Source organism: Coptis chinensis, chromosome 5, assembly GCF_015680905.1.
Source record: "Coptis chinensis isolate HL-2020 chromosome 5, ASM1568090v1, whole genome shotgun sequence".
Taxonomy (NCBI): domain Eukaryota; kingdom Viridiplantae; phylum Streptophyta; class Magnoliopsida; order Ranunculales; family Ranunculaceae; genus Coptis; species Coptis chinensis.
Genome location: NC_141460.1, coordinates 4,730,909 through 4,754,468, shown reverse-complemented (window position 1 = coordinate 4,754,468; position 23,560 = coordinate 4,730,909). Strand labels below are relative to the sequence as shown.

The 23,560-nt window shown below is 36.3% G+C and overlaps 1 long non-coding RNA gene across 6 annotated transcripts in view; it reads left to right on the top strand.

Moving 5' to 3' along the window:
• LOC147496350 (uncharacterized) overlaps nt 1-23,166 on the top strand; it is a 36,340-nt gene extending 13,174 nt beyond the window's left edge. Inside the window, exons 2-8 of one of the 6 annotated variants that reach the window (XR_015196572.1) lie at nt 19,969-20,166; nt 21,185-21,232; nt 21,314-21,400; nt 21,506-21,558; nt 22,034-22,246; nt 22,341-22,401; nt 22,851-23,166. This is a non-coding gene — a long non-coding RNA (uncharacterized LOC147496350). The other 5 variants (XR_015196571.1, XR_015196570.1, XR_015196569.1 and 2 more) reach the window with 5 other exon arrangements.
• The last annotated feature ends 394 nt before the right edge of the window (nt 23,167-23,560 follow it).

Here is a 23,560-nt window from a genome sequence, read left to right as displayed (position 1 = left end):
ACCACTCCATCTTTAATGGCCCTCACTTTCGAAGTTTAGGTACCGAGCAAAATTTTATGGAAAATTTCCAAAATGGTCTTTTTTCATCCTTTTTTGACACTGAAATATTACGCCGAGGATGGTACCCTCTTTTACACCATAAGCAAGCATTTTATTCGAGAATTGGTCTTGTTATTTTATAAAAGCTGTTATTTCCAAACGGACAATTCTTTGTCCGTGCTAACGGATGTGAACATGAATTGACTATGGAAATCATCTCTGAGGTACTTCAAATTCCTATTACAAACCAAGGAGTACACCTTCGGGATTCACCTTTCAATAATATCCGGCATCGATGTTTGCAACTATCCTTCACGGGCCGAATACAACCGAAAAACCGTATTGTTTATCGGCGATCTTTACAAAAGAACCAATTATCTCGTGATCCAATGGGTAGCTCATAATGTCCTAGGCACGCCTAAGACTTCGAAATAACCAAACCCTCCTCCATTTACTCTGGGTCTTGCAGAGTAATTGCAATGATTTTTGCATTATTAAATTTCTCTGGAATGCGATCGCACGTGCCAGGAAAAAGGCAACTCCTTTACCAACCATTGTGACACTTATCATGATACATTGGGGGTTTTTCTAGTACTTCTCCTCATACACCTCTTCGAACATCTAACATTCTTACCATTCACTCAGTATGTAGGAACGGATTCTGGAACCCCGACGTTGCAAAGAACCATGTCGGTGCAGGAACCAACGAAGATTGTTCCACCGATAACATCTTTACTGAAAATGCATTATGCAACGTATTTAACCCCATGGAAGGGCTTCGCTTAATTCAACAAGGACTGATGACATTATTCAGACGTCAGAACATTATTATCACTAGCCTTCTTGAATTTCAGGACCTGTGGACAATAAACGAAGAGGAACAAGCACAATTCTTGCACAGCCACAACCAATTCTTGGCAAATCACACTCTCATAATGGAGAACCACGCTGAGATTTACCAGACAGAAAGCAAAATGTTACAACAGGCTGTTGCACGGATTGACGACATAGAAAATCTTATAAACGGATCCCTCCCACAAAAGGATCCTCGCTGTTACTTAGGCCAATGAAACCATTTAAATTTTGCAATTTTATATTATTTATCATTTTTTTTTAGTTTTTAATTTTCGTATGGTAATTTGTTTTTACTTAATTATTCTCATCATACTCTAATATTTGTTTATCCTTGTCTAAACAGGTCACATTTTCTTTTCACACATCTTCTACAATAGAAGCTCCAAAGATGATTCCAGAACAATCTTTCCATTCGTTGCTGAATTCTTTGGCATATGGACATCTTTTCAGAGACTACATCACTCAAGTTGGTTGGAACTCTCTTATTCTACACCCAGAGCAGACGTACTCCCCAGGTTTGGTAACTTATTTTTATGATCACATGGAAGATCTACCAGCTATCCAGGGTTTCCCTTTGAATGGTTTTACACTACGTATTGGTAACACCCGACACGCTTTTTATGAGCCAACAGTGGCTATGGCTCTAGACCTTCCTCCTTTTCAGCCAGATCTCCCCATTCAATACATGATAGAGAATGACCTTAATGACTATTCTAGGGAAGATTTTGCTGCCCGGTATGGCGATGGCCTTGCCCACGTCAAAGAACGTTCCGAAGCTGGCCGATGGTCGGACTTCACTATTCCACTAGCCAGTATGACCATGAATGTTGGAACTGCCATGTTATTTATTCTTCTGAACATCATGGGGGATTGGCATTTTTCCACTGCATCAAAGTCAGCGTGTAAGACATTCCATGCATTGGCCCAGCAACATACCACCTTCGACATTACAGAACTAGTAATTGAGAATCTTAAGAAGGCTCGGTCTTTTCGGCAACACTATATCACCCTGCCAGTTATAGCATGCAGAATAGTGCGGACGTACTTCCCTCAGTTTGCGGCCACCTTTCAGGACTGGGTAAATGTCGACTCTATGTGTCCAACAAACAAGATAATTCGTTCTTTGCGATTTCGGACATGGCGACGCCCTGCAAGGTATCTTAAGAAAGTTTGTTCTTTCCCTGATGATGATAAAATGATAGCTCATCTAGACAATGCAAAGAAGAGGAAGTGGAGTGAAGTCTGGAAAGCTATGATAGATTGGCGGGATGTAAAGGAATGACATTTCTATAGGGACGAGGCAAGGAGGGACTATCCCCCAGTTCTAGGTTGGGGCAATGTGAGTTGATGCATGTACATATTTGTTTTACGTTTTGATGTGAAATAAATAAATAACCTAACAGTGTGCTACTCTAACAGTGTGCTTCTACTTTTATGATGTATAATATATAGTGTGTTAAAATAAATTTTTGTGGAAGATGTCAGCTATATTTTTGCTCAAAGCCTCTCAGGTATACTCTTTCTTCCTCTTAACACTTTGAGGACACAGTGTCCGACTGTTTGGGGGTGGTGAGAACCTTTTGCAAAAATTAGGCATGCATAGTTGTATATAGTTTACTTAATGTCTAAATAAACGTATTTAGTGACAAATTCTCGTTTCTCTTTCTATGATGAAAAATATTTAGAAATCTCACCCTAGCATCAGAATTAGGACTTGTTCTTAGAAACTTAATTTAATATGTATGCAATAGTTTTTACATCTTTTCATGAGCATTCATGCACTAACTATCATTAAATATATACAGCAGTAAGTTTCTAGGACCCACGGTTAGACAACTTAGTTTCCATATCCTGTAAGAATCTAACCAAAAGCCTAAAAATGTGTGATATATGAGTAATGACACAGAGGAGTAGCTCTTCCGAATAGGAAAGTTCACACGTCTACTTACTTGATCACTACCCAAATCCTAGGCGAGAATTTAGGCCTTCTTTGGATCAATATAGCCAAAAATTCACACCTGTAAAAAAAATTTACCGCTAGTCACCCACTAAACCTTTCATTAATCCTTTCTACTTCACCAAAAAAAAATCATTACCCATCTAGTAACCACAAATAAATAAGCCTACCTAGATGATAAGTATGAGAAATAGGATGAAGTGCAGAAAAATGAAGAGAAAAAACCTTGTCACAAATCAAAATCAGTTACCTGTTTCAGAAGAAAAGAAAAAGAAAAAAATAGAAATATGTTTCCAAAAATCAAAAGAAATGTCAAGGTTAGAATTCCAAAAAAAAAAAAAAAAAAAAAAAAAAAAATCAAATCAAATCAAATCAAATCAAAAGGGAATACAAAAGCTTTAAAAATCCAAGTATGGAAACCCATGTTAGAAGCAGGAAAGAAAATAAGGATTCTCTAGTATAAATATCTCGAAGACCTTATTCTCTCATACTTATCATTTTTGAATTTTCCATTCCATTTTCTTCTACACTACCACCTAAGCCCCATAACACCTAATAAAGACCTCTAGCTCAATTAGGAATAGGATAGTGTGATAATAAGTAGTAGTTGTGACTTCTCGACCTTGGCTCTTTTAACTATCATTGAGTATGTAAGGAAACGTGTGCCTACTGCACACTGGAGATAGCGAAGCTTTAGTGGAAAAATAAGAGAGAAATTGTGTTTTGACACATACCTGTGAGAACCTACTTAAGGATGTTATCCAAAGGATCCAGAAACGGCCCTGCTCGTACATTTCATTATTAGATCACTGCATGCATGCTCATACGTAGATGTTTTGATTATTGTATGTATATTAACTTGAAATTCGAAAGAATTAAATCCTTGTTTCCCCTGCTAGTGAGATGTCTAGATACCTGAGATTAATTAAGGAAACAAGCCTTCACTACACCATAACAGGCTATTTGCAACGGCAAAAAAGCGTTGCTAATAATTTTCGCAACGCTTTTTAAGTGTTGCAAATATGGCGTCGGTAAAGTGTTGGAAATATTTGCAACGCTTAAAAAGCGCTGCAAACAGAAATTTCCAACGCTCAAAAAGTGTTGCAAGCAGAAATTTCCAACGCTTAAAAAGCGTTGCAAACAGAAATTTCCAACGCTTATTATAACTACTGCGTATACATATTTAAAACCTTTGCAACGCTTTTTAAGCGTTGGTAATTTGTTAAAATTTTTACCAACGGTTTTTAACCGTTGCAAAGTTGTTAGTTAATTTTTAAAAAAAATAATTTAAAATTCGTTTGTAACGGTTATAAACCGTTGCTGATGGGTTGCTAATAAAAAATAATAATTTCTCATATTTTGTAGCAGGAGGTCTCACACGCTTTCTCTAAACAACCTTCTGCTGCTTTATTTCCATATCCATAGGCCCAAGCCTAAATTACATTAGAAACACATATTTAAATGAAGATTTATTGAATTAAGGAGGGAAAAACTTGAAAATTATTTCTATTTCAAAAAGATAATAAAAAAAAGTAAAGCACTGACATGGTTGAGCATCCACCGCCCTTCTTATAATGTGATGAGCATGCAAAAAACCAAAATTACCCCAAGCCATTGAGTCCCTTTGGATTCTCGATTCTTTCGGTTCACCATTTTGATGTGCAAACTTACTAAGCAATGAAGTAATGAAATCAGATGGAGTAATTCCATCACTGTTTTGTGATTTTGTGAAGCTACAATGGTGTTGGCAATATCTAACAAAGCTTCGCATCTCGCAACTTGTTCCCTGGGATTACGAAACGAACCCAAAAAGCAAAGAGAGAACATATAAGTGGAAGAAAAAAGCGGTGTTTTCTCCATATTATATTCATAAGCAATATCGAGTGTGGTCATACATACGCCAAAACATCATAGTGTTTTACTAAGCTTAATAAAGTCCTACTTACGTTGTACTTCAAGACAAGCGGGTGCCAAGAGCATTGTAACAATAAAATCAAGTATGCTAGGTACATCAAAATCTGTAACTAATTCAATGATACATTTTTGTTTTATATTGCAAGCTAGCCACTGAAATCAAACTAGAGAAGCTATCATGCCCAAATGTAGACATAATAATAAAAACAAGAGGGGGAAAAGTACCTTGACTATGTAGGCTTTCGACTTGGTCGATAATGATTTGAACTTATCACCCCTCAGAGAAATATTCTCTCTCTCATCCAAAAAAAAATGGTGAAATACACAAAATTAAACACCCTTAATATAATATAATATATAAAAATATATATATAAAAAAAAAAAAGATTAACACATATAATAAGGTACCTACGAAGGCACTTAACCAAACTCAGTCATCAGGCAATTGAAAATGACTAATCTTGGTGATCCTTACAAGTTACAATGCAAGTAAAAGACTTTTCAAGTTTTGGTGAGATATTTGGTTCCTTCTCTAGTTGGAAATATAACAATTCACTCGCCATAAATCAACAATCAAAACCCGCTTTGTAAACTATAGATATAATTATAAAAAAACACCTAATTTGTGACACTCTAATCATAGATTACAAAGAGACCAGAAAAGCAAGAACCCAAATAACCTGAGATGGTCAAGTAGATGAATAACATAGAAAATTTTATATCGTTAGGCATACTTGCCTTTGGTAAACTCTCACGCATTTCATCAATCAACCACCTACAATATTAAGTTAAGAGCAGTTAAATCCTAATATTTAGGGGCCAGAAAAATAGAAAATAAACATAAAGATGATGCATAGATGTCTTTATTAGTCATCCGTATGCTCAAAATCCATTTTTAAGACCTGCATATTTGAAGCAAACAGAAGAAGCTAGTACCTATAATCAAACGATGGAAATAGCCGATGTAAGGTATTCACTATGAATTCCATAGTTGCATAATCAATCGAACTTTTCCAGTTATTTTGTGGTTCAATAGCTTTACGGTACCAGGACATAGTTCCTTCCATTTATCTCCTTTTCCTTCAAACTCATAAAGCTTTGAGCTCCTATAAGTCAATGACCAAAAAGACATGCATAAGATAGAATGTACTGAAAATCATCTAAATTTTAAAGTCAAGGAATTAAACAAGGTGATCATAGCTTAGCTTACATTTGGAGAAGCACATCTTCATCTTCTTCACAAGTTATTATATCGTTCTACTTCAGCTCTTGCATTTTCAACCCTACTATCCAAAAGCTTCATTTGTTCTTCCGGTTGTATGGAAGCATCATTGCCATCCCCCGTCCTCAATGTCTGGCCGACTCGTTAAATGTTTGCATAAAGGTATCTCGATCCGAAAGAAAATGCCTGGTGTCGATGATCGATAAGAAGGTAAGACTAAAAGTTTGATATGAAGAACTAGGTTTTGTGAAATTCAAAACGACTTATGATAGGTCCCTGTAATTTCACCAAAGATCAATAAGAAGGTAAGACTAAAAGTTTGATAGGAGCTTGATCATAACCAGAAAATTGTCATGGAGGAGTCAACTTCAATGACTATAGAGTTCCTTTGTGCCCGGTTCTTGTCGAGAAAGATCCATCTCGAGAACGCAAGACGAGTGATGAATTAGCTAAAAGGGTAGTGGAACAGCTAACATAGGTATCTCAACAAAGAAAGAAAGCCGAGAAGGCTCTTGTTGAGGTGTTGGCAATTTTGGAGAGCAATGGGATAAGTGACATATCCGAGGTAAATGCCCAAAGGGAATGGGAAGATAATTTCAGAGGAATAATTGCTATACTCTAGAGTCCCCGTGAACATGGGAAACGGTCGGATATTACGGAAGAACGAGATGAGACCAGGGCTGAAACTTCAGATGTCACGATACCATTCCTTCCCTTAATCAAGTAGGTAAGTCGGGGTTGGAAGAGGATTGCAAGAACAAAGACGAATGAGCAAATCTTTTTCTAATAAGCAATAGAATTTTCTAATCGGGACAACAGAATTTTAGCGAGAACAAGAAGACATCATTTCAACGGTCAATCAACCACGTAAGAGTTCTCCTGAATTTTCATTCCCATGCCAAGAAAATCTACAAGCTAGGACAAATGAAAAAAGGAAGACATGGTCGAGAACGATTCAAAGATCGTATGGATCCTCCGAGAATAAGGGCAAAGACCGTTTGTTTCGTCGAAAACTATGTCATAAGTTGTCAAGAGGATATCAAAAGGCAAAGCCGACCGTTTCGCAACACATCCAAACCGAACCCGCAATTGCACTAGTTTAGATAATGAGCTGATAAGATTGCGAATTCTTGAGACAAAAAACTGTATATATGAAGTCTAGGTAAACAATAGTATCATCAATATTTGACATTTAAGAGTTTCAATGAACATAGTCATAGTCAGACAATCAGTATTTTTCCCATCAAATGCTTACATGAGATGTCGAGGAGTGTATCTTAACATGTTCAAATAACATCCTGCTATAAACCACGCCGGATTTGTTTGTCGCCAATATACCTAAGTAGTCTAAGTTGTGGACAAAACTTGGCCACCTCTGACACCCAACCATCAATCACACTCAGAGGACACATCCATGGTAAACATGGCCATTGCTTCTAGTACAAGAAATCAAGGTGAGATATCCATCAATCATGTTATCTTATCTTTCACGCCCCACAACAACGTTTGTAAATTTATTTCATGCATACAACAGCTTTTAATCAGTTTCCCAATTCTTAGACATAAACCTCGCTGATATATATATATTCAATTCTATTTTCTTTTTCCTTTTTTGGATAAGATCCATTTGAAACGGATCAAACCGGGCCTGCCTCATTTCCTTTCACTCTCCAGTATCTCATAAAAACAGTCACTTGTCAACTCTGATCCATTTTCTAAGGACAACTTGGGATGTTGTTATTTTTTTTATACTCAATAGCTTCATCCAGCATAGACGCCTTATCAGTCTACCAAAACCAAAACATCAAAATCGAAAATTCTACCAACAAACCAAAACGCGTAAAAGATGGTGTTACCTTGTTAGAATTAGGAATTAAATTATGCAAAGCTTTCATTTTCTCATTAATCCTACTTCTCCTCCTCTGTCACAAACCAAACAAAAAACCCATCCAATCCAAATCATCACCACCAATTTCATAAAACATAACTAACAATCATTAGCCATTAATCATTATCTTCTCTGACAAATTATGAACTTCAGCTGCTCTACTTCTTTTTGAAGAATTCCTCGAAGGGGCTGACTTTGAAGATGGCCCTTCTGACCCATCAACTCCCTCCTACAGAAAAACAAAGAAGATGAGCCATACTCAAATTCACATATAAACAAATAATAATGTAACAAAATAGTTACATGGAAAAGAAAATAACGAATACGAGATTAAATTATGAAGTCAAATGGAATTCTCTTTTTACTAAACTTTCAATATGAAATTGCACTACTATTGTTATTATTATTTTTTCCGATGAAGAGAAATTGCACTACTAATTTCTCATTGTTTTCCACGTAATAGTTGTTTACATGTGTACTTCATTTCTTGTTCCACGCGCAAAGAAGACCCCCTCACTCCAAATCTCTTTCATGTGACAGCCCAATATCGGCCCAAGGTTATATGAAACGGGTCGGGTGTTGGTTTGGGCCTTGGTTTCCCACCCCCGCAGTTTTCTAGCGGGAGAATTAATTCAACTATTTTTCCAAGAGCTGTAATTTGCAGGCTGAACAGTCAGAACAACGCCAGCCCTCAATTGTGTGCGCAAAAGCCTTATCATTTGTGGTTCAAGTGTGATACTTGCTCGGGTCTTATATAGAGTGAAATATCATTAGATAATATTCATTTAAGTGAGCGCAGACCACATTGTAATTCAAATAAAGCAATGTAATGCCAACACCGACTGATCAAATCCTTTCTTCTTGGCAGATTCTAGAAAAGTGAGCGTAAACTGTTAAGAGAGGCAGTCATCGAGAGAAGCCTAGCAAGTCAAAGGCATATACAGATTTCCTGCTAGTATTCTAAATAACATACTAGAATAAATGCCAACAAATCAAACCTAATCTACATATTCGAAAGCACCACGAGAGAAATTATCATATCAAAACCGAAGGCCACAACTAGTAGCAGGGGATAACCTTTGAAAAACTCTTAACTACATACTAAAAACTAAGCTTGCATATATGTATGAATCAAGTAGTTCTTGCTAATAGAGAGACTTCAATAAGAAACAGTAGAAGCTAGAAAGGATAAAGGAAATAGAGAGAAATTTCAGAAGCTTTAAACTCACGCTTCTTCTAAATCAATAACTTTAATAGCAACATCTCTGTTAAGCTCCTTATCAAATCTGCGAATCTGAGAATGTAACAATGCATATTAAGTCAACGTGTAGGAAACCAACAACTCAGGATTTATGTGAAAATCTTACTTCTTAAATGAATTGAATAAGATATATGCTAGATAGATGTAGCGCTTTTGATATAGACTAAACAAAAACTGCTTAAGTGCAAAAGAGCGTCTAGGAGTATAGCAAATCAGTCTCCGTGAACCAAACGGTAAGTATGAGAACCTCACATTATAATAGTTTTTTCAATCCATACAAATCTTATTAATACTTTTTCTCCAACATGTAACAAACTAGAAAGAAAATGAAAAATTATTACCTCAAACTGCAAGAAATGGATTGTGTCAAACGTTGCAAAAGAATTCACAAATTTACTTGCAAAAGAATTCTAGAACTTTCAGGAAAGAGTTCTGATTTCAAACGTTGGGGGGATTAACTTTCATGATCACAAATTCACAACATGCTTTCGATACGGTCATAAGATAGATAATTGTAAATTGTGATTACAGCTAATGAAGAGAAAAGTTTGAGGAGAAAAAAGTGTATGGCTTAATTAGTTTTGGCCTTCTCTCACACTGTTTATATAGGAAAAATAGTTGGTTACAGTAAGTACGCCTATTTAATGTCTCGGCTTAGACACTAACATATAATTAAGGTAGATATATAGCCAAATATAACATTTGCTACTTACTAAATATCATTGACGATTGTGGTATGGATCACCAGTTAGCATTTACTCAACACTAATATCTGATATTATCATGTAAACGTAGTTTGGTTTCTTTAGTCAGTAATAAGTTAATGACCTAATAAATAAGATTTATACATTATATGATTGTAGTTTGTAGTAGTGCGAATATGTATTTTCCCCATATTTCCAGGTACCAAAAAGTTTATTAAGAGTTGAAGAGTGTACAAGACTTAGAAACCTTACGTAATAATACAAGAAAAACTCTAATACTATGCTCAACCAACTATATGCGAAGTTATCAAACCTAAAGCGCTACACACATCTAGAATCTAGCAAAAGCACCCCAAAGGTTTTTCATGCTTGCGATAATTTGGTCAAGATATGAGGAGTGCTTTTACTTTCTAGTTGTTGTTTCTTTCCAACCAGATTGGGCCAGGACACTGTATGAGGGAGCAATTCCACAAAACATACGGCCGAGTTTTGTCAGTTTGTTACACATTCTTATTGTACTAGTTACATATTACGTTATTACCTGACTATCTGAGCATATTCATAAATATTTTCGCCTCTCTATTTTACATGAATGAATGAGTAATACACTTGAGCAGGTGATGCCAAGCCCATATAAAGCAAATAGCATCATGTTAAGTGAATGGTTGCTCATAGTTAGTGACAAATCCCAAACCAACTTTATGATCTTACAGTTAATATGTTCATCAGATAGGTGATTGAATTATAATGACCATTATTTATATATTTAAGTTTAAGGAGTCACTAGTCATGCTAATAACGGTGTGGCGAACACATGCTAATAATGACTAGTAAAATGGTGAAGCACATATACGTAGATGTCCCGAGCATTTTGTGCACGTGGCTCTGCCATAGATGCTTCAAAATCAATGTAGAAAAAGGTAATCAAAGTACTGTCATCATAAAGGATTCACTTAACCAACTTATAGGCTTTAAACCTAAACATAAAAGGAAGTTTCACCTCATCAAACAATTGAAGAATAATTCTATTAAATGTTAAAAGACACAGATAAAATCTTTTAACATCTATAGTGTATAATCTTTTACTAGTGATATCTCCAGTAGTTCCATCAGAAATTCAAGACGTTAGATTTTATTATCCCTGAAAGTCATATCAAAGACAGCATTTCCCATATATAAGGATGTTATGTAACTTTTGTGTTATGAATCATAGGGCATATTACTGTCTCTTCTTTCCTAACACTTTTTTACAAAACTTTGAGAGCCTCAGAGTAGACATTCTTGTGTACACTTTTGGATAAGAGATGAAATGTTTATGTATCTAGATTGCTATATTGCTCTTCATCTTCTTTCTTTATCAATGTGGGGCTATCTTTTATGTGATTGTCCATACTATTTGGTGTTGATTGGGCAGGTGTCCTTATGGAGTGGTTCTGATGATTCTTTTTGGTTCAAAGAAGTATCAAGATCCTCTATAGAAGCAGAGATCAGAGCCTACACACTACCGCAGAAATGACATGGCTAAGGACCTTGTTAAAAGTGTATCTGTCGGATCCACCAATGCTTTAGGGTGACAACTCGAGTGCTATGACACTATCTCTAAACCCCGTGTTTCATGCGTGTACAACTGTGTTCCGAGCTGTATTTGTAACAAACTATACCGATTCTCTAAGAATAAGCAATGTAAGTTTTTCAGAGCGAGGAGAATAAAACAATTTCAGTAGAATGGCACAAGGGAAAACAACGAGAACATTCATAATCCAATCAGAAATCAAATAAAACAGAGTTTTGCAGGTATCCATTCTCCTATCAAACCCTAGTGTAGAATAATAGAGAGAGGAGTGAGTACTGAACCATGTTTACACAGTCTCACTCACAACAAACTAATTACTCTCACCAAAAATTCTTCTCTTTTCATCGTTTTTTCCTCAAAACTTAAACAAGAATCAGGTGAATCATCATCCAAACTTCCTATTTCCAACACTTCATCTTCCTGCTCATCTCTTGTAACATTCACAACTTGAACCTGAGGAACCAAAGTACTAGTACCCGATGACGAAGAACCCGCAGAACGACTTTGATTATTCAAGCGTAACCTCTCTGAACTAAAATTCTAGTCATCTTAAATTTCCAACTCAACCCCTCAAAATTGTCCTTCAAATACCCAAATGCTTATCACGTGCTCTAGCTTTCGGTATAGTGAAACCAATACCAAAGCTAAAAGATTTCACAATTTTTTGCCTTTCCTCAAATATCAATCTCTGCATCCCCCTAACAATTCTCATGAGACCACACAACACTCAAATAATTTCTATATCCTCAAAACTCACCAATAAATATACTTGTTTTTTTTAATACTGAACTCAAACCTTGGAACCCAACCTATTAAAAAACCATTTAAAGTAATAAATTTTCATTCTTTTACACAATTACCCTTACAATTTATACAAAAAAAAATGATATAGTGTTGTAATTTTTTCATCATATGTTTTTTTAGACTTTTTTGGTTGTTATCCAAGTGGTTTCAACTTTCAAGTAAATAAAAACATGAAAACTTCATGTTGTAGAAAGACTGTCTCGCCTCTTTGGTCCAATTGTTTAACTAAAAACATTTCCTGCTTTTTATCATGTGTTCTGGAATTCGAAATTGATCAACATTTATAACACTAGAAGAATTGAACAAAATAAAAAAAATTGAATAACAGCTAGAACAAGGATATTACTTTAAAGTTTTGAAGAAAGAAAGACAAGCAAAACATTTATACGTATTACGTAAAGAAAAAAAATATTATATATTCATATATCCAATGCTTAAGAAATTTGGAAAATCCATAATTCAATGTTCTAGAAGTTACCGAAAATTCGTTGGAAATTTTAATGGTACGTTTGCCTACAACTAGGTCAGCATCTATGTCCTCTGTAAGATTGTAGCCATTATGGTAAAAGAAACAACTCTATGACAATCAACCAAAGCAACGTGTCACCTATATAAAAGGCTTCCAATATATGAAAAACAGGAACAATATTATAGATGTCGGGTAAGAAATATAAGTTATTGTGATCAGAAATGACATTTATAGGTTTAGATAACCTATCAAAATAAAAATCACGGAAACAAACAAATTCTTGACTTTCAAACATGCCATCCTCCTGGATGAAAACAAAGGAAAAAAAGGACTATGAATGAAACCATCTCATATACTAACAAAGATGAGACCTTTAAACTAATTGTCATATCCTACCACTGTATTCAAACCTTCTTTTAAACGATGGAACACTATGTCGAAGTAATTAGCCAATTACATCAACAAAATGTAAGCAAGAAGCTGTACATTTTAAGACCAGAGAACACCAAACCCAAATACGGCAGAACTAATTCTAGTGGCATCAACAAAGAACAAACCAAAGACACCCAACAGAGAGAAAATAGATCAATTCAATATAAAAATAGTTCCTCTACTTAAAAACACAACTTTCCACTAATAAAACTAATACCCATCAATAATTAGTTATATTTCATGCAAAATTTTCACACAGGCTGGCTTACCAAAATGTTCTTCGAGATACTCCTTAGGATCAACCGGTTCTTCGTCCGCCCTAAAATTTTCAAAGATAATATACCAATCGGATCCATTATTAAATATGTAAAACAAAACATGGCCATCTCTTTTTCCTTTTTTTTCACATAGTTTGGTAAATTTTTAATAAATGAATAAATTTAATAAATGGAATGATAAAAAGATTGGGACATGGTAAGTGACGGAAGAATATCACGACCTCAGACTGGATGTGTTTTCTGTTGTGGACTGTATGAAGAAAAGGAAAAGAAAAATCGAAAATTAGTTTTGAGTGCGGTGATGAATTAGTTTTGAGGGGATGATAATTTTAGGGATGCGGCGGTGAGAGAGAGAGAGAGCGAGGAGAGAAAGAAATTTTCGTTTTTAACTCAATGATATTTCGTTTTTTTTTTTTTTTCGCTCGCGAAATTTTCAAAATTTTCAAAATTTTAATTTGTAACACTTCTCCAACGCTTTTTAAGCGTTAGCAATTAATTCAGGAAATTCAACAAAATAAAGTAACGCTTTACAATATTGCCAACGCTTATTTAGCGTTGGAAATTTACTAACGGTAAATAAGTGTTGCAAATAAAAAAAGGTGCGTGTTGCAAATATCCTATTATGGTGTAGTGCTTTGTTACTGAGTCGTTGTAGTATAAATGAAGTTTGTGAGTATCTTCTCTGGAAAACTCTCACGAGGCTATAACTCGTCCACTAGGGAATTCCTAGTGGTTCAAGGCCTTGTTGCATACGGTCAATGCAACCGCACTCTGCGAAATGAGATTTAGCTTAGGACAACACATTTTTTACCACTTATTGTTTTAATGTCTCTTCTTTGCTTGAGGACAAGCAAAGTGCTGTTTGGGGGTGGTATAATAAGCACCCAAAACTGTAATATTAAACCCCGAGAGACATAGCATTTTGGTCGATTATGTGTTTAATAATCATGTAATAATTATATTTTTGTACTTTTGCAGGTTTCCGCAATTAAAATAAATATAGGGATAAAACATGCATCGAAGTACGGGAATACGGGAATATTTGAAGTTTCCCACTCAACCCCCGTGAAGCCTAACAAAGCCTGACTAGAGCCGAAGTTTCCAAAAAACAAAACGGTCTTGTAACGGGTCCACATATAAAGAAGCAGCAAACTTCCGAAGCTCAAATCGGATAAATCTAGATGCCGACGTTGGCTAGTGAAGCTGCCATAGCGACCCGGGCGACGAACTCCGCGCAAGGACAGAAAGTCGTAAAAATGCCAAAATCGGCGCCGCCACTGGACACACTAAGTGGACCCACTCTACGGGTCCAGAAGGCATGACGAGTCAGCATAGGCAGGTGGCAAAGGATGGTTTCAATTTGGTACCACCTGGCAAGAGAGAAGACACGTACCAATTCAAACTAGGTGGTTTGAATTGAAATGAGCTACAAGACGAAACTTTAATACGGAAAAGGACAAAACAAATGGGTAAAAAACAAAACTTTGATTCTCAAAGTTTTGAACAACTCAATTAGCAAACAAATAACATCAAATTAAACCGTCTTCAGTCTCTAGCCTATATATATGAGGGGGTCGCCTTCATTATTACCCCTTCAAACATTTTCATCAGAAGCTTCCTTCCAGATTAGTTTATTTCTTCAAGATTTACATTACGTCATTTCCATTCCAAAGCAGCCTTAAAATGCCGTAAGTTATTTTACCCTTAATAATGATCATTTCTTTTCTAGTTTAATTCACGTCCCGCATTTATTTACTTAATGTATACAGCAAGTTTAATTATTTCTTCTATGACCATGAGCTAATCCCCCCCTCAGGGGGAGGGTTATGCTTCGTGTAAAAATCCAGATTGACTATTTAATATTCTAGAGTCACTACTTAGGAATTAGGCTTAGATTTGACATCCGGTCCCAAAATGACTGAGACTGTACAAAGTTGGATCAGCGATGCTCGAGAATAGTCGCGGCGCGACCAAAATATCTCTAGCGACTCTGCAGTGTCGATGACTCTCCAATTCGGTGTGATGTTAAATCGAGCCAGGAGCTGAAATAATATACCAGAGATGAGATATTATTGAAACTCCTTATGCTAGTGAAATGCGACCTAGAGATGCGGGCATGCACTAGGGATCAATACTCGACGTCGTCTCCAAAAACGAGACGAATTAGAGATGTAGTGATGTGGTAATATAAACGGTTGAAAAATGATTCTCGCATGAGTATGACTAACTCTCTCCCTGTTTCTCTATTTTTGTTTACCTACATATAATCGCCGTAGTAATTTACATTATTTGCATTACCGTTAATTTAATTAAAACCAACTAAAAAGAAACCTAAAAATCCTACACACGAAAAGTTGTAATTCCAGTTGTGAACCTATCCGAGCCCTAAGATTTGGACGATCCCTTACTCGACCTATCCTACCAAACCCACGTGAGTAAGGTAACTTGACTAAAACGTACGACTATACGAACGTTGGACTTTGGACTTTGGACTTGGGTCTTTGGACTCCGGACTTTGGACTATGGACTTCGGACTTAAGAAAATAAGTAACTGAAATCAATAAACGTGTATAAAGAGTGTGTTTACCAGTAGGATTAATTTTCAACATCCAACTGCAGCACCGCCGCCACCGCCACCACCCCTAACAGTCTTGCAATAAGAAAACCTACAAGTAGGTAATCCTTTACTTGGTCCGCCGTCCGTCCATGTTGGTCATTCAGTTGACATGGATATGGACGTGGACATTAATCTCACACCAACTAACGGAACAAGTGATGGTAACAACCAATACACCCCTAATACGGTTGAGCGTGAGTTATGATGAGTCAACATTTTGAATAGGAACTTGAGAAGGAAGCTCGCAAAGAGACAAAGGGCGGTGGACGATGTTATCAATTCAACTACATCAAGCCAACCACGCAGGGATGCATGCCATTCCAATGTATGGGACCGTCTTGAAGATCCACTTCTAGTCCTCAGCAACGTGCTACTTCTCAAGCACAATCAACAGTGCATGCTCTAAGAGTAATGACCCTATTACCCGAACTTATGGGGAGATTCGGATTGGCAGGGATAACTACTACCTTAGACATGTCTCATTGCAGATAAGAGCAACAAAACATGGAGGAGCGGTATAATTATATCGACCATCCTGCCAAAGGTGACTACTGGCCTAAACAGGCTGGTTACAGGAATAGAGAAAGACAATCACCGGTCGGAGCTAATTGTGAGTACCGCCAAAGATCTCTAACTCCAATAAGAGACAATGGAAGGTATCCTTCTCCACATGGGCACGACCGAGGGCGTCTAGCTATTCAAGCAAATACTTTAACTTTGACGGAACAACAATTGAAATAGTTGATTGCAAAAGAACTTAACGATAGAGAGTCAAGGGATGTCAGAATTTAAATTTTGATGGTCAAGGAAGGCTACTTGATAAGTTATGAAAAAACGTCATCCCAGACAGGTTTGACCTTAAAGGGAGGACTGACATCCCAGACAGGTCTGACCTGACAGGGAAGGCCGACCTCACTGATTTGGGGAAAATTGTCATCCCAAACAGGTCCGACTTAACAAAAAAAAATAGCATCACAGAAAAAACTATAAAGAAAACCATCATCCTAGACCGGATGGACATGACAGGGAAGGCTAACCTCACAAATTTGAGGAAAATCGTCATCCCAGATAGGTCCGACCTAACAAAAAAAAATAGCATCACAGAAAAAACTATAAAGAAGACTATCATCCTAGACCGGACGGACCTGACAGAGAAAGCCGACCTCGCAGATTTGAGGAAAATCGCCATCCTAGACAGGTCTGACTAGATAGGGAAAGAAGGTGTCACGGAAGAAAGTATAAGGAAAACCGTCATCCCAGACCGGACCGACCTGACAGGGAAAGCCGACCTCGAAGATTTAAGAAAAATTGTCATCCCAGACAGGTCCGACCAGACAGGAAAAGAAGGCATCATGGAAGAAAATATAAGGAAAACCAATATCCCAAATGAGAGTGACCTGGTAGGGAAGTCCGACTTCGTTGACCTGAGGAAAATCGGCATCCTAGACAGGTCTGATCCGATAAGGAAGGAAGGTGTCACAAAAATAACTAGAAGGAAGACCATGATCCCAGACAAGCTACCGCCCTAGATAGGATGGTTACACGCAAAGAAAAAGACAATCTCCAGTCGGACCTGAATGTGTGTACCGCCTAAAATCTCAAACTCTTGTAAGAGATAATGGCAGGTGTCATCCTCCACATAGGCTCGACCGGGGGTGTCTGTCTGTTTAAATCTTCTGGATGAAATGGATTTCACCCAGCTTAACATGAAGTCCTTTTGATGTAACTTTAACAAATAATGGTCACGGGCATGAAGAGCTTTTTCGTTTCTCAAAGGGAATTGGGTAAAGGAAATACCTGTAATTTTGCAGGCTTATAGTACAACACCGAAGTATTCAACTATGCTACCACCTTTCAACCTTTAATATGGTGCTGAATCAGTTTCATCCACAGAGCTGATTTCCAATACATCTCGATGGTTGCTGTTGAAACAGACTTAAACGACATTTTTACCATACCGTTACAAAGTTTTTTTACATTTTTACATTACTCTATTCTTCTGTACTCCTCCTTTCAATAATATTGTCATTCATTAGCATTAATTCCAAAGAGGTCATTCATATTATGCCTTCTTTGGTCCAAGTATGTCGCATTCATGCCTGCTTGAAGAAAATCTGAGTCAATAAGATGGTTGTTCTTGCTCGGTACGGTTATTGGAATACTCTCAAATTTTAATATCCGTGTGAATTCTACTACTAAGGCAATGGCGTTGTGCTTTAGTTTGGTCGAAGTGCAAAATTGACAACCTTGCACCTGCGGAAAATTCCAGACCTTGCCTGACGTTTGATACATGTGCTGTTACACTTGAATAGCTAAGATCATTAAGGACCACCGTGGCCCCTTTGCTTTGGTTTTTTCAATGACAACAATGGGGGCAACACTTACACTTTCTTACACTGATTTTATATTGTGGGCGTCTGTATTCCCCCATTATATCGCCATCATATTTTTCTATCAACATGCAGCGAACAAGACAAGATCAAAAATAAGAAGTGATGTTGCATTTCCATTAAAGGTTGGTATTATTTTTCCTACTTTTATTACACAATCAACAATCTATTGCTTTCCCTCTAGAAAAGGCACACCTTTCAGAGCAACATTTAACAGTATCCATATACAAACTTTCGCTAATTATATCCGCCACTAACTTCCGCCCTTACGCTAATAACTTTCGTTAATTATTTCGGCCACTAACTTCTGCCCTTCCGCCAATAATTTTCGCAAATTATTTCCGCCCTTCTACCAATAACTTCCACCAATTATTTCTACCCATAAACTTCCGCTAATATCTTCCACCAATTATTTCCGCCTCCTTTAATCCCCAAATAACTTCCGCCAATAACTTTTGCAAATAATTTCCGCTAATTATTTCCGCCCATAAACTTCTGCTAATATCTTTCGCCAATTATTTTCGCCCATAAACTTCCGCTAATATCTTTCGCCAATTATTTCCGCCCATAAACTTCCTCTAATATCTTTCGCCAATTATTTCCGCCTCCTTTCGCAAATAACTTTCGCCAATAATTTTCGCTAATTTCTTCCGCCAGTAACTTCCGCAAATTATTTCCGCCAATAATTTTCGCTCATTATTTCCGTTTCCTTCTGCAAATAACTTCCGCCAATAATTTTCGCTCATATTTTCCGCTAATATTTTCAACCAATAATTTTCGCTATTTATTTCCGCTAATAATTTCCGCCAATAATTTTCGCTAATTAATTCCGTATTTTGTTGCCAATAATTTCCGTCTCCTGTCATCGCCTATTGTCGCCTTTGACAATGAGATTACGCACGCCAATACTTGGTAACATTCTATTTTATTTTATTTATTTTAAATCGATGTTCTTCTATTCTTTTTTCTATATTAACTTCTTCGCCACATGGACTTTGCCCATCCACCAAAGAGAGGGCGATGTATAAACTCCCACTTTGTAGCTCATTAAGCCCACGAATCCAACCCAATACTAGGCCTAGTCCAGCAGTTAAGCCCACGTGCTTAACCCTAGCCCATCCAATTACTGGTCTATTGATGAATATGTCCAGGTTCATTATTGTAAAAAATAAAGATAAAAGTTCAAAGAGATAACAATTCTTTTGACAAACAAACACAGTCCTCTTAGGACTCAATCTTTACTAATTCATAAAAATCATTCTCTTTCACAAGGAACTACGTTGAAACTTGATCTTTAGATAGTAGATCTTGGGTACGTAGACAGCCATTATCTTGGTTCAGTTTCATCTCCCCAACATAAATTTCCTCTATTTATTAGTGCATTCTTTATCATTTGCCCCCAACATCAATTTCCTCTATTTATTAGTGCATTTTTTATCATTTGCTCTCGTTGTGTTGAAGCAGGTTACTGCCGAAATAGTACATATGTTATGCTTTGGTTTTTGATAATCAAGCATCTAAGATTCTTGCTATGCTTGATATTTGACATTTGAATTATGTTCCAGGAAAACGGAGGTTGTGGATTCTTTGAGTGGTGTGATAGTTCGTCAGCAACTCCGACATCTAATGTTGCACAGTATTCAACACCTAGTTCATCATTCCCAGATGTTACTTGTCCTTGTGGTGCAGGTGTATGCTTGATTCAGACTGCAAAGACTGAAAAAAATATGGGTCAGCAGTTCTACCGATGCCCTGCAAATCAGGTAGGTGTTATATGAATTTGCAGTTCCGAATTTAGATGATTTTGTTGACTGGAACTTCTTGCAAATCTGAAATAGAATCGGAGAATGCAAAACTAACAATAAATAATTTTTCCCCTCACATTTATTTTATCCTTAGGGGCATTCCCTCTTAGAGAAGCTACACAAAGTATCACTTCCGGAATGTATGTTACTGTGAATTGTTTGTTAATGTAGTCTAATGACTGTAATGTAGAAGTATGTTTTGTATAAAGAAAATAAAGTATCATCTCGAGATATTCAATCTCTGAACTTCATTCGTACAAATAGAATTAGTAAGAATCTGATATGCAGTTTTTTATTAGAAAAGGATGTCAAGTTATATACGTTTACACGGAAAGTAATTAATATTATTTTATGCTTAATGGTATTTGTAAATAAGATATACAAGCACCTCAAACTGCAAGGTTATTACTTAGTTATGGCTCAAAGCCTCATACAATTTCCTCTACTGCAAAAGAAGAAGAGAAGAATGTGAATCAAGCAACAACTGCTCAAGGTTAGAATCCAATATAGTATCAACCCATATGACTTTCTAGTCACAGGCAGTGTTACCAATTATCGTTAGTGATTCTGTCAATAGAAGACCGTCATATACTTTTAAGAAAGATTGTAAAGGTAACCTTTTTTGTTTTATTTTCTAATTATTTTTGTTTCCTTCAGTTTGATATGATCGTCTAAGCTATAGCATTAGCTTATTATTGATGCTGCCTTTGGGATACCAGCACTTTTAGCAAAACTTTACTTGTAAAAAAGGGTAATATTGATAGGTGGCCCAACTAGAGAAACCTATATCAAGGATGTTTATCGACATTCTGGTGCAATCTGAAAATTTCAAAACTTTAATTGGATTTGGCTTCCATGAGATTTATACTAGGGATACCTGTACTCTTGAGGCTTGACTCATCAATGAGCTTTTCTTATAAATCTTATTTAAGTAGCAATGGTTGTAGGCTAAATATTTACTTTCTACCTAGCAAAGCCTAAAGAAAATTGAAGGGTGGGAGATCTGTTGCAATTCCATGAAATGGTGAGATTACTTCAATTATTTTAATGACCAAGTTGTGAAATGTGGACATATAAGCTATTTGAAGCACATTTTTTTTCACAGCTTATCATAGTACAAGCCTGGAAGGATGCAATAAATATCAGGATCACGGTGATGCCTTAATAATTTGTAATTGAGGACTGTGAAAAGGTTGTAGCTCTTACATGCTCTTTTGTTTACGAATTAGTGGAGTTTGTTAAATTATAGGTCAACTTTTACTGATAACAAAGGATTTTGTGATGGATGTGCCTATAGATGGATGTGCCTATAGATGGATGGTCTTCGACAGTTTCTTGCAACTGAACAAAGTAAGGAATGGTACCATCTAATGTGCTGATTGATCTGGTTTAGAACTAAATTTCCAAGATATTTTGAATAAAATATTTTATCATCAAGCATAACTGCTTATTTGTGACTGCTCCCCTATTATGACTGCTCCCCTATCTTGGAATAAAATTTCCAAGATATTTTGAATAAAATGTTTTGAATAATTATTTGTGACTGCTCCCCTATTATGACTATAGAGATTGTGATGTCAGAAACTATCATATACTTAAAGCAGTGTGTCATCTTTCCTGTTGATGCTAACAGCTATACATGTCATCTCATATGATACCAAAGTATGCTCCTCTGAAATGCTGCCTGTTTTGCCTAATGTTGTATGCGAAGTTGTGAACTGGCTGACACTAATATTTTTCCCGTGGTAACTTCTTGAAGATCTTATCCTGATGTACTTGGAGTCACTAACATGTTTTAGTCCACCTCTTTTTCTTTGTTTTGCAGGAAAGCTTCTGTGGCTTCTTTCAATGGTGCAGTGAGCGCAGCTCAATTGGTGTGCTATAAACAAATGCCTTCAAGACCAGTAACTTGAGCAGTTCAAGCAACAAAAGCTATGGTGAAAGTAGAGGTAATTCCTGTTTTAAATGTGGTCAGGATGGACATTGGGCTAGGGATTGCCTCGAGCCTTCTTCTGATGGTTATATCTTATTATCTTCAGTGGGTAACTTTGTTTCTACACATTTAATTAATCCTATATTCTGAAGGAGCTATCCAACATTAATTTTTGCTTTGTGCTTTTCGTTGGAATCAGGTTGTGGGTCACAACAGGCCAGTCATGGCAGCAACAACAACAACAACAAGCATTTAGGCCGGTTAGTAGTAGTGTTTCTTGGTGTAACACCTTTTTTTGAATTAGTATAATTTGTTGTTTATTTACTCAAAAAGGGTATTGAATTGAATAAAGATTAGTTATTGGTAGTTTAGACTTTTGGATTAATTGAAGATGACTAATGGAGATTATAAGACATAGTGGAAACTGGGAATCAAGAAGTCTTAACATGGAAAATAATTTAATATCTATTGTTTTGAATGGGAAGGGGAGTAATCACTTTCTTATATCTAGTGTTGTGTTGTCAATAGTAATGGCCTATAGCTACTTTGATATCCTAGTGGCATGGTTACCTTCTTGCTATGTTACTAATTTGGTAGACTAGAAACTATGTCACTTAGTTTTAATTAGTATAAGTGAACCTATTGTTGTATATCTCTTGTTACATTTTAAGATAGAAGTCTATCTAAACTTTTTTGTTAAATGATACAGGTTGCATGTGGCATTTGTTTGTTGCCGACCCTTGAAAGATGGAGGTGGTCGATATTGCCACTTGGACATTTTCTAATAAGAAGACTTTCTTTCTAGCTAGTTGTAAGCATAATGTAATGTACTTTTTCCCTTGGAAAATTGAAGTACTTGGTGTTTACAAGTGATTTGTATTATGCTTTTCGCTTGGAAAATTGAAGTACTTAGTGTTTTCAAGTGACTTGATAATTTTGAGTGATGGAATGAATGTTTTATTTTTGAATGAGATTGATGGTGTGATTGTGTATTTTATGGAATGGACTGTTTTTTAAAAGAGTTGTATCTTGGCTAGTTCATATAGCAACCGGTGGTGGCTAGGACTAGTTGTATCTTGAATAATAATAATAATAATAATTGGTTGTTATATATCCACCGGTTGATGTATAGCAATTAATTATTATTATTTTTTTTTCTAAAATATATTTTGTGACGCCAAAATGAAGTTACAAAATTTGTGACGCTTAATATTTTGTGACGTCAAAATGACGTCACAAATTAGTGACGCCAAAATGGCGTCACAAATATTTGTGACGTCAAAATGGCGTCACAAAATATAGTGACGCCATTTTGACATCACTAATTTGTGACGCCTTTTATATTTGTGACGTCAAAATGGCGTCACAAAAATAATTGACGCCATATTTGTGACGCCAAAATGGTGTCACTAAAATTAT